Source organism: Maniola hyperantus, chromosome 5 (genome assembly GCF_902806685.2).
Source record: "Maniola hyperantus chromosome 5, iAphHyp1.2, whole genome shotgun sequence".
NCBI classification, from domain to species: domain Eukaryota; kingdom Metazoa; phylum Arthropoda; class Insecta; order Lepidoptera; family Nymphalidae; genus Maniola; species Maniola hyperantus.
The window spans coordinates 3,559,039-3,575,420 of NC_048540.1; the positions used below are offsets into that span (position 1 = coordinate 3,559,039).

At 34.4% G+C, this 16,382-nt stretch overlaps 2 protein-coding genes and 1 long non-coding RNA gene across 3 annotated transcripts in view; 2 read left to right on the plus strand and 1 right to left on the minus strand.

Annotated features, from left to right (window-relative positions):
• LOC117982633 (maltase A1-like) overlaps nucleotides 1-16,382 on the minus strand; it is a 306,078-nt gene that overhangs the window by 242,223 nt on the left and 47,473 nt on the right. The gene's annotated exons all lie outside the window — the stretch shown is intronic.
• LOC117982642 (uncharacterized) overlaps nucleotides 1-16,382 on the plus strand; it is a 63,421-nt gene that overhangs the window by 13,915 nt on the left and 33,124 nt on the right. The window lies entirely within an intron of this gene.
• Nucleotides 12,101-14,370, plus strand: LOC138402421 (uncharacterized). The gene is made up of 2 exons (XR_011236798.1): nucleotides 12,101-12,541; nucleotides 12,627-14,370. It is a non-coding gene; the product is annotated as an uncharacterized lncRNA (long non-coding RNA).

Genomic DNA, 16,382 nt, shown 5'->3' on the forward strand with positions numbered 1-16,382 from the left:
ATCCGTTATTCTGTTTACTGAACAGAAAAACACCGTTTATATTATAGTCTTTCAGCAAGATTATGAGCGATCAGTGGACTAAAAAATTACATGTAGGACAAATTAATGTCCTTCCCCTAATTTTGTTATTGGATAACTTTGATGACTTATCGGACCTATCGAGATAACGTAGTAGGCAGAATTATTAAGTAGGTACTAGTACGCCGACTTAATAATAAAATTAATCTCGGTGCCAGACAAGGACTGGACACCGTTAACACAGTTGACTTTGTACTAACTACATAGTAAACTAAATTAAATTCACTGACGTATGTCCGTTGAGATACGCATTGGGCTTGCTGGAGTCGCCTGTATATCTCAATATTTCTTCCAGGGTATCACTGTTATTCATTGATTTTTTTATAAATCCCATAAAAATATTCAATATCTCAAAATAACTTTAGAATTACGGACACCCAAGCCTCGTGGTACGTGTTAAAACCAAACTCGATAAATGTTAATATCACTACTTGTATAACATCTCTTGCACTTATAATAAAAATATTGTTGACAATGCTAATCCGTGATGGAAAAAAACAGTTTATCGTCATACTTTATTGGTTTACGGTTTACCAATTGACGCACGTAGATTGTAATCCATATGTTACCGTACACGTTTAACGAACTTGTGAATTTAAGAGTTACGTTATACGTATAGTTACGTCTACAATTTACAAATAGAAAAGGGTAACGTTGATTGTATTCTGGGAACCTTGTCTTGCAGTGTTTTAAATGATGTACCTATCTGATGTGTAAATAAATGTACCTACAGTACGCGGCCGAAAGTAATCTAAACATCGACATTTTAAAGGAGATAGCAGATTTGTAGAGCGTTGTCCCTGTTGTTGAGGCCGACAAAACGTCATATAGTGTGGGCAACACAGAAAAACCTGCCATCTGTCACCCGTGAGTGGAGGTGTGACAGCGCGCGGGAGTAAAAGAGGAACGAGATAAAAGTAATTAAGCGAGATATAAGTACTAGGTGATTAATTAAGCTAGTTATAAACTAAGTGGATGTGACAAGTGTACCTGAATATAAGACTGTGGACATTGGAACTGCGTTTGATTCATACTAGGGTCATCCCAAGACTAATAAACCCGGATTGGAGGTTAAGTTGTTTATATCAGAAGATTGGATGTGATTCATGCCCAAAAATGCGGGTCTATCCTGGAAGATGTTAAAAGTACCTGTACAAGACGCATAGCAACATATTTATTAGGTACTTATATCGGAAATTATATGAAGAAACCTACCTGAACGAATAACAAAGTGAATATGAAATACATACAAACTGCAATGGTGCTACACTATTACTTTGGGAGTACTTGAGTAGACCTGTGTCGAGTTGGAGGACTTGTCTCCAACGCAACTACTCAAGAGAATGGTTGGAGGAAAGCACCTTATACTGTCTGGAACAAGCAGAAGTACGTAGGTCGATGGGTCCAATGCATCCATAGGTTGTATTGAAAGCGGTGAATCTGTGTACTTACCTTCTTACAGTGGATGTTCATTAAAGCATGGGTGAATATTAAGAGTGCCTAATGTAAGATTACTGCATCAAAATACCTAAGTAGGTATTTGATAAGTCACAATATTACCAATTGATACTTTTAGAACAGAGTAAGTGAAGGCTATAATTATTAATAGTAAGTAGATATCAGCATTATGACTTATTTGAGAGTTCAAAGTAAGGGATTATAGTTTTATTCTGACCGCTTTCATGGATTATTATGTAGGGACATACCTAGCCCAAGATTTGATCTATGAAGTTATAAGTAGTATTAGTATTAATTTGAAGACTGGATGCAACGCACGGTAGTACTAACACCTTGTATTTTAAAATCGAAATAAGGTAATAAGTGATATGAAATACTTTAAACCAAATAGGCACCTACCTATATTAAAGTAGAATCAAGAAAACAATTAGATTATTATGTAGGTAAGTACTTGATACATGAGCTAGTGTAGAAATAAAAAAAAGTAGAGTTTATTTGCTAGAATGTGGTACAATTTGGTCTTAAATCTGTTTTGATCTAACACATTCAACCAATAACTGAGTGTGCAAATTATTACCTATAGTACATTATCATAGCATAATAAAATGTGAAAATTTAGAATGAATAATATCTACTTAACTCATTTATATATAACTTTATCTATCTAGGAAGTAATGTTGACAATATAATTTTATTCAAGTCTTAATTTAAATCATTCAACAATCATTTAAAAAAAAGAAATATGTACATGTGCTTTAGTTAAAAATAGAAATAATAATCTTACAATAACAACGGTCATATCTACATCAATGGGTCAATCAATGATTTTAGTGCAAAATTTGGGTTATATACAGGGGTCTGATATAATCAAGTAGGTATGTACTTGATACTGGTGTCGCTTAAATGCAATATTTCCGAGATTATTCAACTGTTACCATTTTTTTCATGTTCGACAACTTTTCTGATGATGTACACGACCCTGTGACCCCGACTTGACGATGAGGTCGACGAATGTGAGATAAACAAGTGGTTTTGGCCGGCATCTGTGGTGGAGAAGTGCACATAACCTTCAAGTTGTGATTAGAAGCAGTCATGTACCTGCATGGATCGGATAAGAACACAGTAACTCTTGGTGTGAGGCCTGTTATAATGATACAAAAGAAAAAAAAAGCCATCCCGGGCTGCCTCATTATGATGGAGGGTGTAACCTCAAGGTATTGTTATGTAATACAGTAATAAGAAGGTAAGAAACATCTGAATACTACTATGGTTAATTGAAGCAAATCTAGTTTACCTAGTAACTAAAATAAAGTCTTAAAACTTTGAATTGAATAGTCTCAATATGAGTAGTTATTCTTGTTTAATTAAATAATTACATACTTAACTATACACATAGTAATATTTTAGTACAATTTAAGGATAGAATGCCTGAAATATGTGTCAGGTGCATGTGTTTTCATTACCTACCATTTAATGTAAGATTTTTGGATTTGGGTCTATGGTAGGCATGGTATGGTTGTGAGAATGATAGACAGTGATAGGGAGACTAATAGAGTCGATTGCTAGATGCACCCATTTAATACCTATCTACCGACTGAATAGTCTGTATTATGTACTGACAGACATAGATCAACCCGCAGGCCCTGCATAATCAAATATGATTTGAGTTCTCTACTAAGCTACTACTGGACACAAAGAAAAGATTTTGGAAAATTCTACCTGGGATGGATCAGCTAATAAATAATTAATTGGTCCACTAGATAAAGTAGGTAACATTGAACCTATTTTGAATCTGTAGGTTTACTTATTCGACCAAATTAGAGTTATTAGATTACTTTGAATACCTAGTAGGTATAGGGTATGAAATATCAGGTTTGAATTAATCTAACTATGTACATACCAGAAACAGAAAGACATACAACACTTATGCTCACGAAAGTAGCCATGTGGATGTTGGAATTTTATTTGATTCTTATACCAATAAAATTTATATTAAGTGCTAGTATGTACTTTTGTTCCGTTTGCTCACCCTTGTGAAAATTATAAATTACATTGGCTGCCACTACCATTTAAGGAGAGGTGAGGTTATGAAAGGAAAATGAATTGAATCATTATAATATTAACCTAAAGTGAATTTAACTGATCAGATCAGATGAAAATAAATAAATGGAATTGAATTAAAATATTTATTTATCAGCATAACAGTGGTTCTTTCAAATGTTCTTAGAGTTTTATAATTAAAAAGGTAAAATTATATGAGCTATCACATTCATATAAAGTCACTAGTAGCTGACATCCTCTTATACTAATAGATGACATGCATTCGTGATTTTTAGAATTCGGAAAATAAAAATAATAATAAAATAAAAATACGTTTCCACTTCTCATGCTCGTAAGGTTCTATTTTACGCTGGCTATAAGAGGACTAAAGTGCGTTTCATGCTGTTATGCACAAGGTATTTATAGGTAAACAACAGTCTCTCTGAATGACATATGGATGAGAAAGAATGTATGTAATTTCTATGGTGCCAGTGAACTTTTGCACTTGTATTGAGGTTGCGACCTATACCTACAAACTCATTACAGCACCCTCATTTAATCCCTACTCTTTTCGGACAATCTATAGATATGTACTTATAGTAATATTATTGTTACATTTCCTCGCAATCGAAGTGAAAAGCAGTGTTTATAACTCGGCTCAAGTGGCTTGTTTGGTGCCCTTGTTGTACAATCTGCTACCATAAATCAAAGCCTTTAGGTACTTACTACCTCGGAAAAACACGCACTGAACAACAGGTTAACTACCAAGTACATCATAAATTATTTACTGTTGTTATTATTGGATTGGCTTACCAACTTAATAGATGATACTATCTGCTGTAATAATAGAAATTAGAAAGAAATACTAAGTTACGAAGTTCAATTTTTATGTACGAGTAAAGGAAACTTTGAAACATGTGTCTCTAATAACAAAAGAGAGTTACGAAGGTGTTATTAAATGAAGTGGCAATGACTGTGGCAATGTTATGTATTACAGGGTCTGGATTGTTGTATTTCTTTATATAGCCTACTAACACATAATTTTATCATATCGTTGTTTCTCGGGTATAAATAATGCACGAATAATTCGATCTCTGACTTAGGTTTAGATTTGAAATAAGAAATGAAATTGTCAGTATACAGAGAAGTGTAAATCTTAACCTTGCAAGCCCCATCGGATAAATAGTGGAGAAACGGATTCCCTACTTTTACTGCCCAAATTTTGACTAGCTATTTGACTTTGGAAAAAGGAGCTTATGAGATGCATATTTTTACTAAATTAAATAAATTATTAATATAATTATTATAAACAAAAGACGGATTGCTCTCTTGTGTGTGTGCCCTTAAATTATATTAAAATTTCAAACGAGTTGCACAATTATTATCACTTGCAGACATTACACGTAGGGCGATTGTCTAAAACCTGCATCAATCATTATTGTTCTGATTGGCTGAATTTGTGCGATTCTTGTTGCAACAATGCATTGTGGCCAATAGTGAGCGAGCATTAACCAATCAGAGATGATTGCGATCGTGACATTGTAGCTGTCAAACAACCGCGGTAGAGCCCACGGTGAACTAAAGATGTTTACTACTGTAGATACCCCACAAATAGTTGAGAATATCGATTTGAGTATTGAGTTCAGTAGTCTCGATAACTAGTCTTTCAAATCATTAATCAAATTACTAAAAGCCATAAAGCAAATTAAGAAGAAGATTAATCAAATGAGGTATTAAGGGAGCAAACACTTAGCGGGTTTGCCATAACCGTTGACACTATAATATTCATTCTATTGACTGTACACAAATAATCGCTTCTGATGGCTGTCTTGAGGAAGCGAATTAAAAAAAAAAATGGTGTTTAATATTGTTATGATATAACGTGTCATTGTTATGAATGTGATTATTATTTTTAGACTCTAAACAAACTGACAACTAGTGAATGAGAGAAAAGGATACCGACTTATGTATGGACTGAGTCCTGGTGTGATAAGCGGTGATCCCTGAGAATATTAGAAACGAATACCGACTTATGTATGGACTTACTCCTGGTGCGATAAGCGGTGATTCCTGAGAATATCTGAAAAGAATACCGACTTATGTATGGACTTATTCCTAGTGTGATAAGCGGTGACTCTTGAGAGTATTTTATGATAACCTAAGGAGCAAATAAGAGAGAAGAATACCGACTTATGTATGGACTTATTCCTGGTGTGATAAGCGGTGATTCTTGAGAGTATTTTATGATAACCTAACAAGCAAATAAGTGAAACGAATACCGACTTATGTATGGACTTATTCCTGGTGCGATAAGCGGTGATTCCTGAGTATAGTTGAAAAGAATACCGACTTATGTATGGATTTATTCCTGGTGTGATAAGCGGTGATTCTTGAGAGTATTTTATGATAACCTAACAAGCAAATAAGTGAAACGAATACCGACTTATGTATGGACTTATTCCTGGTGCGATAAGTGGTGATTCCTGAGTATAGTTGAAAAGAATACCGACTTATGTATGGATTTATTCCTGGTGTGATAAGCGGTGATTCTTGAGAGTATTTTATGATAACCTAACAAGCAAATCAGGGAAACGAATACCGACTTATGTATGGACTTATTCCTGGTGCGATAAGCGGTGATTCCTGAGAATAGTTGAAAAGAATACCGACTTATGTATGGATTTATTCCTGGTGTGATGAGCGGTGATTCCTGAGAATATTTTATGATGAACCAACCGGCAAATGAGAGAAAAGAATACCGATTTATGTATGGACTTATTCCTGGTGAGATAAGCGGTGATTCTTGAGAATATTTTATGATAACCCAACAAGCAAATAAGGGAAACGAATACCGACTTATGTATGGACTTATTCCTGGTGTGATAAGCGGTAATTGCTGAGAATAGTTTATGTAATATACCTTGTCCCAATTGTGTCAAAGGTTGTCTATTTTATATGTTCCAAATGAGACATATTGTTATTGGAAAATTTAATTCATGTCCCAATTGTGACATACAGCAAGTGGAAATTTTTGATTTTGTAGCAATCGTGCCAAAGGAGGGCAGCATTGACTATAATATAAACCTAAGAATAAGGAATCAAGAATGACAAATGGAAGGTGGCAATACTGACGTAAACAATGGCTCGTATTCCGGTGACAAAAGCTGGTCCTAGTAAGAACCAACAAACGAATTGGAAAACGGCTGACGAAGCGTCTGAAAAATGACGACAACAACAATAATAGTCTGGTAAAACCTGATTCGATAATCCCGATGCGAGTGGACGGTGATCTTCAGTATGAACTTCAGCAACTGATCGGGTCGCGATGGTGACAAGAGGGAGTCCAGTTAATTTGATGGAAAACAAGCAGACTAAATCGGGGTCGGCAAGTGGAAAGGGTGTATCCTTTTTATTAATAATAATAGATTTATCTACAGAATAGGGGTACAGAAGTAGATATCATGGTTGGAAATCACTTTACCTGTTCTAGCAGATACTTACTAATGTTCAAGGGTTACTTAAATTCAAATTAAAGTTCTTATAATGGACGTATTCAGTAATAATATATTAATTATGTCTTGCTGAATTCGGTACGTAGTAGAAGTTGTATAGACCCTTTAAAGTAGATCTAAAATGACATGCTGATTGTAAATGCTAAATATCGGTTCATGTTAATGCACATCTTCGCAGTCACTCATTGTATTACGTTGATGTTTGGTGGAAACAGCACAGTAAAGAGCAAATTCTTAAATACTATTTCAAGTAACATCTATTCCAATAGACTATATAAGCAGTTCGCGCACGAAGGCTTGCTTACTTCACTCGCTAGGTATTAATGTATGGATCGCTGATATGTTATCAAAGCGTATAAGTACACCAATGTATCACGAAATAATTTCCTACATCTTTGTCATTCATTTGTCACACACTGACACGAGACAAGCAACGGTGACCGATGCAGCAATTCACGGCTCAGCATGACGCTGGGTTGGTGCAGCGTTGGGTGCTGTCTGTCCTCAATCACCGTGTTAAAGTTAACCATATTATCATAAGAGGACGAGGGTCTCTGGCATCGTTCGTCCTTACGCGCTCAAGAATGTACAAGAATGGAAGTGTCCAGAAATCAGATTTTATTGTATGTTACATCAATTAAGTCTATAGTGCCATCAAGGACTCGTTGCTTGCGAGACAATAAAATGGGGCAACAAAACGCCGTCTGTTGCGCTCTCTATCGCACTTACGGGGCTTATGGTAGACACAGTTATGCATGCATCTACCCCTAGTGCAAGGATGATATGGGGCACCACGGGTAACGAGTTTATAATAATACAATAATACCTTGGCTAACATCATTGTGACTTATTTTGTTATATTAATAATAGTATTTGTTGTACTACAATCGAGATACAGTCAGAGGCAGTCGTCTCAGTTATTTGAAAATATAGGATTACATTGTGCACATTGTAGATCTCATAGTGATCTGTACTGTGTATCATTATCAATTAGTGGATTCATGTTTCTTTAAATTTCTGAAATAATATGATTATTGGGTTCTCCTTAGAATACATTGTGGTTTGTTTCGATCTTAGTACTTATTAATAATAACAACTACATTTAACCATATTATTTATCTTGATTTCGTAGACATCAAGAATATTGGTTCAATATTCAATAATTCAATTTGATAGGTAATTATCTTTTATTGTTATTCAAGTAGAGTACAAAATATGGTCACATAATATCTGTGCCGACATTTCTGCCTTTCTGGTCGGCAAAAATATTTTACAATCATTATTCATATACTTACCGACATTGCTTAGTATAATACTACATATATGCAATTAAAGATTGGCATATTGTTTTCTTATTATTTGTTTTACGTTACATACTTATATTGTAATATTATTATTTTTTTCAACGGTGTCAATCAGTAGGTACCACTTGAGAATAATTAAATGTCAATTCACGATAGTCAAATTGATAATTCATGAAACACTACAAAGACATTATAATCAAGGTCAACTCATATCAAATATTCATCAATTGTATGAGAACATTGGATTATAAGATATTCTTTTAATTTATTTTTAAGTTTAAAGAAATTATGAAGTCTACAGAAGTAGTTAGGTTCATTGGTATATTGTAGAACTTTGTGATTAATTTTGTATAGTGTTAGTAATGGTCAATGGGATCCAACCACTCTTACCATATCTCTTAAAATGGTTATACTAGTGAAAATATTGTATTTGTGTTGCATTAGAACATTATGTAGGATTAGAATTCATGTCATTACAGTGGTAAGAAGGAAAGGGCAAACAAACTTACTTTAATTGAAAACTGATAGTGACATGGTTTAAAATCATAGAGTACTTAGCACTCAGAATTCAAGTTGGAGATAATTCACTATCCTTCTTTTCTTTCCTCGTTGTTGTTTTGTTTAAGTTTGATTATATTTTATTCGCTTTAAATGCAATTTACCAAAGATGTTTTATAATTCTCATAATTAGTATTGCCACATTTGCCATGCAAATATTTATTCACGTATTACTAAATACAAATACAAACTTGAAGAATATGTAGTTCATAATAATATTTAAAAATTAAATTATTGATTTCACTATAATTTCCTTGTATTAAGTATTAACATAAATTGTGTTGATTTCAATATTTGATTATACTATTGTGAATGGGTTGTATACGTATATCACTAACAATAACTAGATTATAGAATTTTCTTAATATCAAGCTTAAATCAGAATGACTTATAGTATTTACTATTTACTTATCTCAGTGTGATTTGTTGTGTATTTATAAGAATTAGACTTACAGATGTTGATTGCAATGTACATAATGATTATTGATACCAGTATTTTGTAGGTCTCATTGGCACTTGTTTTGTGCACTTGTTAAATCTAACAATGTTAGCTTTGATCTGTTAGAGGAATTATTATACTAATCATATTAATTTTAATATAGGACTGTTAAGGTATTCTATGTTGCTCCTATTGAGTTATGGGTATGAGGGCATTACCCTCAGTTGGAAGGCCGAGTGGTCAGATATGGGGACATATCTGGAGCAGGATGGACGACTGTGGGCAACACAGAAAAACCTGCCATCTGTCACCCGTGAGTGGAGGTGTGACAGCGCGCGGGAGTAAAAGAGGAACGAGATAAAAGTAATTAAGCGAGATATAAGTACTAGGTGATTAATTAAGCTAGTTATAAACTAAGTGGATGTGACAAGTGTACCTGAATATAAGACTGTGGACATTGGAACTGCGTTTGATTCATACTAGGGTCATCCCAAGACTAATAAACCCGGATTGGAGGTTAAGTTGTTTATAATAGGTATGAGTGACAGAGACAACGCTCTACAAAGCCGAAATGTCATTCTAAACCTAAAGGCGGATGTACTATACTACTTTTTAGGGTTCCGTACCTCAAAAGGAAAATCGGAACCCTTATAGGATCACTTTGTTGTCTGTCTGTCTGTCTGTCCGTCTGTCTGTCAAGAAACCTACAGGGTACTTCCCGTTAAGCTAGAATCATGAAATTTGGCAGGTAGGTAGATCTTATAGCTGACATTTGGGGAAAAATCTGAAAACCGTGAATTTAGGGTTAGATCACACAAAAAAAATTAAATTGTGGTCATGAACTAATAATTAGTATTTTCAACTTTCGAAGTGAGTGACTATATCAAGTGGGGTATCATATGAAAGGTCTTCAACTGTACATTCTAAAACAGATTTTTATTTATTTTTATGCATCATAGTTTTTGAATTAACGTGCAAAATGTCGAAAAAATACGACTGTAGTACGGAACCCTCATTGCGCGAGCCTGACTCTTACTTGGCCGGTTTTTTTACTTGCTGATTCTCACGACTTTATTCTCGTTCTAATGTTTTTAAAGTAATAATTTTCAAAATGCATTCTTAGTTTTACTAAAGTTTCTAGTTTCAGCGGTTTGAGCTGAGCTATGCCAATGCCATAAGTACGACAGGTCGGATGTAAAACGGGGCGGGGACGCCCCGTACACCTGCACAGTTCCCGCGCTAACCCGGTGCGGGATAGCGCGGGTGTGCGGGGCGTCCCCGCTGCCTCATAGTTCATACCCCGATTGACATCTCGATCTGTCGCGTACTATACCTTTTTTAAAATATATTTTGACATATATTTTGATTTTCATATTGTTATTATTTTATCATATTATAATGTAGAATGTTTCAATCGAGCGTTTAAAATGAAATGGTGTTACTTTAAAAGTTTCTAAATAAAAATTTACTTCTTCCACCTTGCCGTTGAAACGATGATGGATCGTATCCTCCGGGAAGCCGCCTTCGTTCCGGGATCTTCGTGTTTATCCGGGCTATGATTCATCGCCGTGACAAGTTTATTGCAGTTGTTGATACCAATACCGTTGTGCAACGCTTGTTATAAAATTAATTACTATATCTTCTTCAGATCTCTTGTTTTATTTAGTTTCAATTTCGTAGGTATATTTCACGGAGGACAGACTGGTATATTTTCTATCAAATCTTGAGCCTGATTCTCTAATTACTTCTACTAAACTAAACGTATACGATTTCCTACACTTGCTCTATATTTAACTCAGTATATTCACTGCCAAAACGCCAAGATTTCGTACTCGTTGGTAATTCGAAAAATCGGTCTTTCTAAGGGTCTTGAATCTTGATAATATAACAAACGCCCCAGGTGCGTGTACAACAAGAAGTTCAATCTGAACATGAGGCGTAAGTATGATTGCGCATTGTACGCATTGTTGTACAAAAACAAATCTCAGCCGGGCTTGTGTTTTTAATCTTTAGCCCTCCTACGTACGCAAACCGCCATGCCATGGTGCAACTTCAGATTGGACTAATTGTTCTGCGCGCACTATACGCTTTGAAGATGAAAGTGAATGGCGCTCAATGGATCAATATGAGATAATACAGGAATATTATATGAATTTCATTCCATTGACAATACAAAATTGAGTAAAGTTGAACGTTGCAGATCAAATCTCTTTCGGATCAAAATGATTTCAATTTTTTTAAATTAGGTAATTTCAGATTAAGTTGATACGCATAACCAACATTGCTTAATGGATCTACTTGTTATTTGAAAACGAAGCGTTTCCTGTATTACGTATTTGAAATACAAAAATATATCGAAACTAATACAGATTACTTACATTTATGTTGCCAAATCTTATCTGGCAACTCGAAATTTAATAGCTGGTGTTACTGTTATGAATTTCTTAGGGTCAATTTTGTCTATTTTCCCACAGACTCATAACACGTACTCAACCAAGAAAAGGAGAGGTTAGCAGTTTGTTTGTAAATTCACCGGTTCACTCATTATTCCCAATCTACATTTATCAGATTTTGATAATAAATCAGGCATCGTTCGATGATCGTTCGTGGTAAATTTGCGCATGTCAGCAAAAAATATCCTTGTTATCTGTTAATATGTCTTCTAAAATATCTGTGTTTTTCGATAATCTGTACCACTTCGATTAACATTTGAGGCATGGAATCAACATTTGGGTTAAGTGCCAAAAAAATCAAAGTTGGAATTTTGCCTGTCAAATGTGCTACATTAGTTAGCCATTCCGTTACAAAGGTGCAAAGTGCCCAGTAAAATTTATTGTAGTTTTGAGAGTTTTTGGTAGATGGCGTTACGAGTAAGTGCCAAATGTTGTTTCTTTACAAATGGGTCGTGCGTGTATCCGATCATAGAAATGTCAATGTCAAAATTGTCAAAATAACATTCGTTGATTCGTTCAATGGTCATTTCATGGGCGTTATTGTTTCTTTGAAATAATTTGCATCTCAAAATGGACGATAACACAAAACAAAGAACAAAAAATAAAACTATAATAAGAAAATCGTTGAAGGTACAGGGAAAAAGTTATATGAACAGGAAAGGAAAAGTGATACCGGCGAAAATGCCACCGACTATGGAGGTTAGTATCTCAGTAACCATGTAGTTTATTATTGTTTCATTTTGAGTTGATTTACAACAACGCTAAATAAATATTTATGTTACAGAAAATATGCAAATGTAAAAATCAGTGCCACAAATTAGATCATGACATGAAGTTGAGTTTATTTGAAAAGTTCTACCGTGAAGACTTAAAAACACAGAGAACGTATTTGATGGGTTTGCTTCAATTGCATAATATTAAGCGTCGTCGACATGGTAATTATACCGTACCATCTGATAGCAGACGACAAACGACCATTACATATGTTGTGCCTAAAGGTGATGGTACACTAATACCAGTATGCAAGAAAACATTTTCAGACATTTTTGCAATTACTAAAAAAGAAATAGAGACATTGATAAACAAAAAAAAACATGGTGATACGTCTTTTCGTGATAATAGAACTTCACATAAAAGTTTAAAGTATACGGAAGAGGATGTGCTTAGAGTTAAAGAACATATTAATATGTTCCCCAGGGATGAAAGCCATTACACAAGAGCAAAAAGCACAAAAGAATACCTTAGCCCTGATTTAAACATACATAGATGTTATAAAGCCTTTAATGAACTGCACCCTGGTAAACAAGTAACATATAAATTTTACAGAAAGTATTTCGGAGATATTTTCCTGATTTAAAGTTCAAGAGGCCCAGAACAGATACGTGTAAAGTTTGTGATCGCTTATCTGCAGTAGTGCGATCTCAAAATGCACAAAGTCGGTCCGCAAAAGCTACTTTGGAATTACATCATCGAAAAGCTGAATCATCTCGGCAGATTATGGCCACAGATAGGGAGCAATCTCAACTGCCAGGCAGCAATACTATGACAATAGCCATTGATCTTCAGCAGGTGCTGTTTGTACCTACATTAACACACTCAGAAATGTTCTACAAACGCCAGCTTAGCTGTTATAACTTGTGCATCAATGTAGCTGATATTGGGAACTCTTACATGTGTCTTTGGCACGAAGGAATCTGTAGCAGAGGAGGCAATGAAATAGCATCATGCCTTTTGAGTTTTGTAAATAAAAGAAATACAAACAAAGACCATCTGATAATTTGGTGCGATAACTGTGCCGGCCAAAATAAAAACAGAATGATTCTGTTCCTATTGATGTTTTTAGTAGCAAATGGTCACTTCCAATCAATCGAACAAAAATTTCTTATAACAGGCCACAGTTTCTTACAGTGCGACAGGGATTTCGGAATTATAGAAAAAAGAAAAAAGGTTATGAAAAGTTATGTTCCTGAAGACCTAAAAAAGTGATTACCGGTGCGAAAAATACATCACAACCTTTCCAAGTTCTTGATATGACAAGTGAATGTTTTTTCAACTTCCAAGCTGCTGCAGATGACATAATTGTGACAAAAAAGTTGAATATTTCAACAGCATCAAGGTTGCTAGTAACGAAAGATAAGCCAGGTGAAGTTCTCATAAAACAAAATTTCACAGACATAGAACCATGGAAGGTAGTTAATGTTTTCAAAAGAGGAAAATCTATTTCAGATTTAAAAATGTGGAGTTACATAGACTTTTGACTCACAACACAATAAGCAAAGAAAAAATGAGGGATCTAGAAAGTATGATCGAATACTTGCCAGACAACTGCCAAGAATTCTACAGGAATTTGTGTGCTGATCATTAAAAAAAAACCTGGAAAAATTGCATTTATTAATTAAAACAAACATAAACAAAAAAAATTCTAATATGGCACTTAGCCCCAATGATAATAAAACTGTATTGGCACTTAAGTCCTTATAAATTACAAAAACCTTGCATTTTGACCCATTTCTAAATTAGTTTTTAAATAATGTCTTTTTGAAATAAATGTTTTTTAAATTAGTATACTTAACAGGTGTGTGAATAAACAGTATTATTGTAATCATTTGCACATAATAATGTGTCTTAATAAATGTTGATCCATAATAAATACAGTTTTATTTTATTTATCATCAAAATGTATTTTGGCACTTAGCCCAAATGTTGATTCCATGCCTCATTTGTTGACCGAACCGTACAAGAAGTTGGTACGATTCGGGTAATGACAAACAAACTATCCCTACGTATAACCTAACCACTTACACTTAAACACAATAATAATTTAATGGTGTACCTAAGGTTTATCCTGTAGTTTAACGACATAAAAGACTTACCTTAGTAATCATGGTAGGTACGCAGTTACGTACAAATCCGTTATTTACATTAAATTATTCACAAGGAAATTAAATTATACACAAAAGTTTCATAAGGATAATAACAATAAATTGCGTCAGATGTTGTTTTTCGATCTAAAATAAATTTGAAAGTTTATAGAAATCCAAGATATTTCCATCCACTTATAATAAGGTCAGAAGCAAAATATGTCTGCCAAACGTCCGGTTATTTGAGTCCCCCTGAATCATGTCAAATCATTGAGGTCACGATCTCGATCTTCAATTCAATTCTTGGAAGCTGTTTGTCTTATGCTCCTTACCTTACCTTTCGCACAGTATCGATAATAAAGCATATTGTATTCTCAGACGAGATTTACTTGAACGGTAGAGCAGAAATTTCATATTGGTACCAAAAGTTTTGTTTTTAAATTTCAGTAACATCTGGGGCCCTACCACCCTAGTTTGACAGCTACAGTGTGATGATCGAAATCAACTCTGATTTGCCAAGTCTCGCTATTTACTAAAATGCATTGTTGCAGCAAAGATACCATAAATGCAGCTAATTACAGATAATGCACCTTAATCGATCAACTTTTTTTATAAACCACTTCTTTTAACGAAAGCGGTTGAGATCATTATCATATCTAAAGTTTCGTCGTTGCATCGTTATTTTAGCCTTGTATTAATTTACCCCGAACAGCAAAGAATCGAATCAGGTTCTCATATTATCATTACAGTTCAATTTGCAGAAGAACCTCCAGTGTTTTCCTATTATCATTCTTAAGCCTTGACGTCTAAAAGGAAGCACATAACAAGTAGACGTTCTCAATAATTTGACTTGATGATTTTGACTGATACCTTCGTTTATGTCCAATCTGTTAGAAACACATCGTCTATATCCTTGAAACTTAGTTATCCAAAGAATCTTTCGTCACCATACAAGGAGTGTTTGCGATATTGTTCAGAGTTCAGGGCGCGTGGGGAATCGACAATAAGTTGATCCTTTAAATGCGTTTTGAATGAATGATTAATGAAGGGATTACTTTTGGAACTGGGCATCTTGGAAGTACGCAGTGGCACTTCGAAGTGAGACCACGTTCTTCGCACGTGTGATGTTTTGTCAATCAACTTATACGTATTGCACTATGTTCCAAGAATTTTTCATACTGTCTACTTTTTATCTGATATGAGAATAACATTTTTTTTATGATAACATTATTATGATTGTATGTAAATGTTATTTGCTATTATTGCAATATTTTGGAAATTAAGGTTTTCTTATTTATTTTCTTTTAGATCAATTCTACACACTATCGATATAACTGTGTCTTTACTATCTTTAAACTGCACTTTTATTTAAGTTGAATAATCAAAATCTTCAGCTAATGCTCCCGATTTCGTCAGCATGGATTAAAGTGTTTCAAAGTCCCGTGGGAACTCTTTGATTTTCCAGGCTAAAATGTTAGCCTATGTGTCAATTCAGTGTATAAGGTATAGTATCTCCATTCTCAGTCAAATCAGTTCTGTCATTGTGGCGTGAAGGTAACTCCAAACTTTCACATCATAAGTTTCTACTTACATGCTTTATGATGATCGTTTCCTCTTTTCAACCTTACTTTCAAGTTCCAATCTAGAAGTGGGTTTTGAAAACGCGTGAGTTTTTTAAT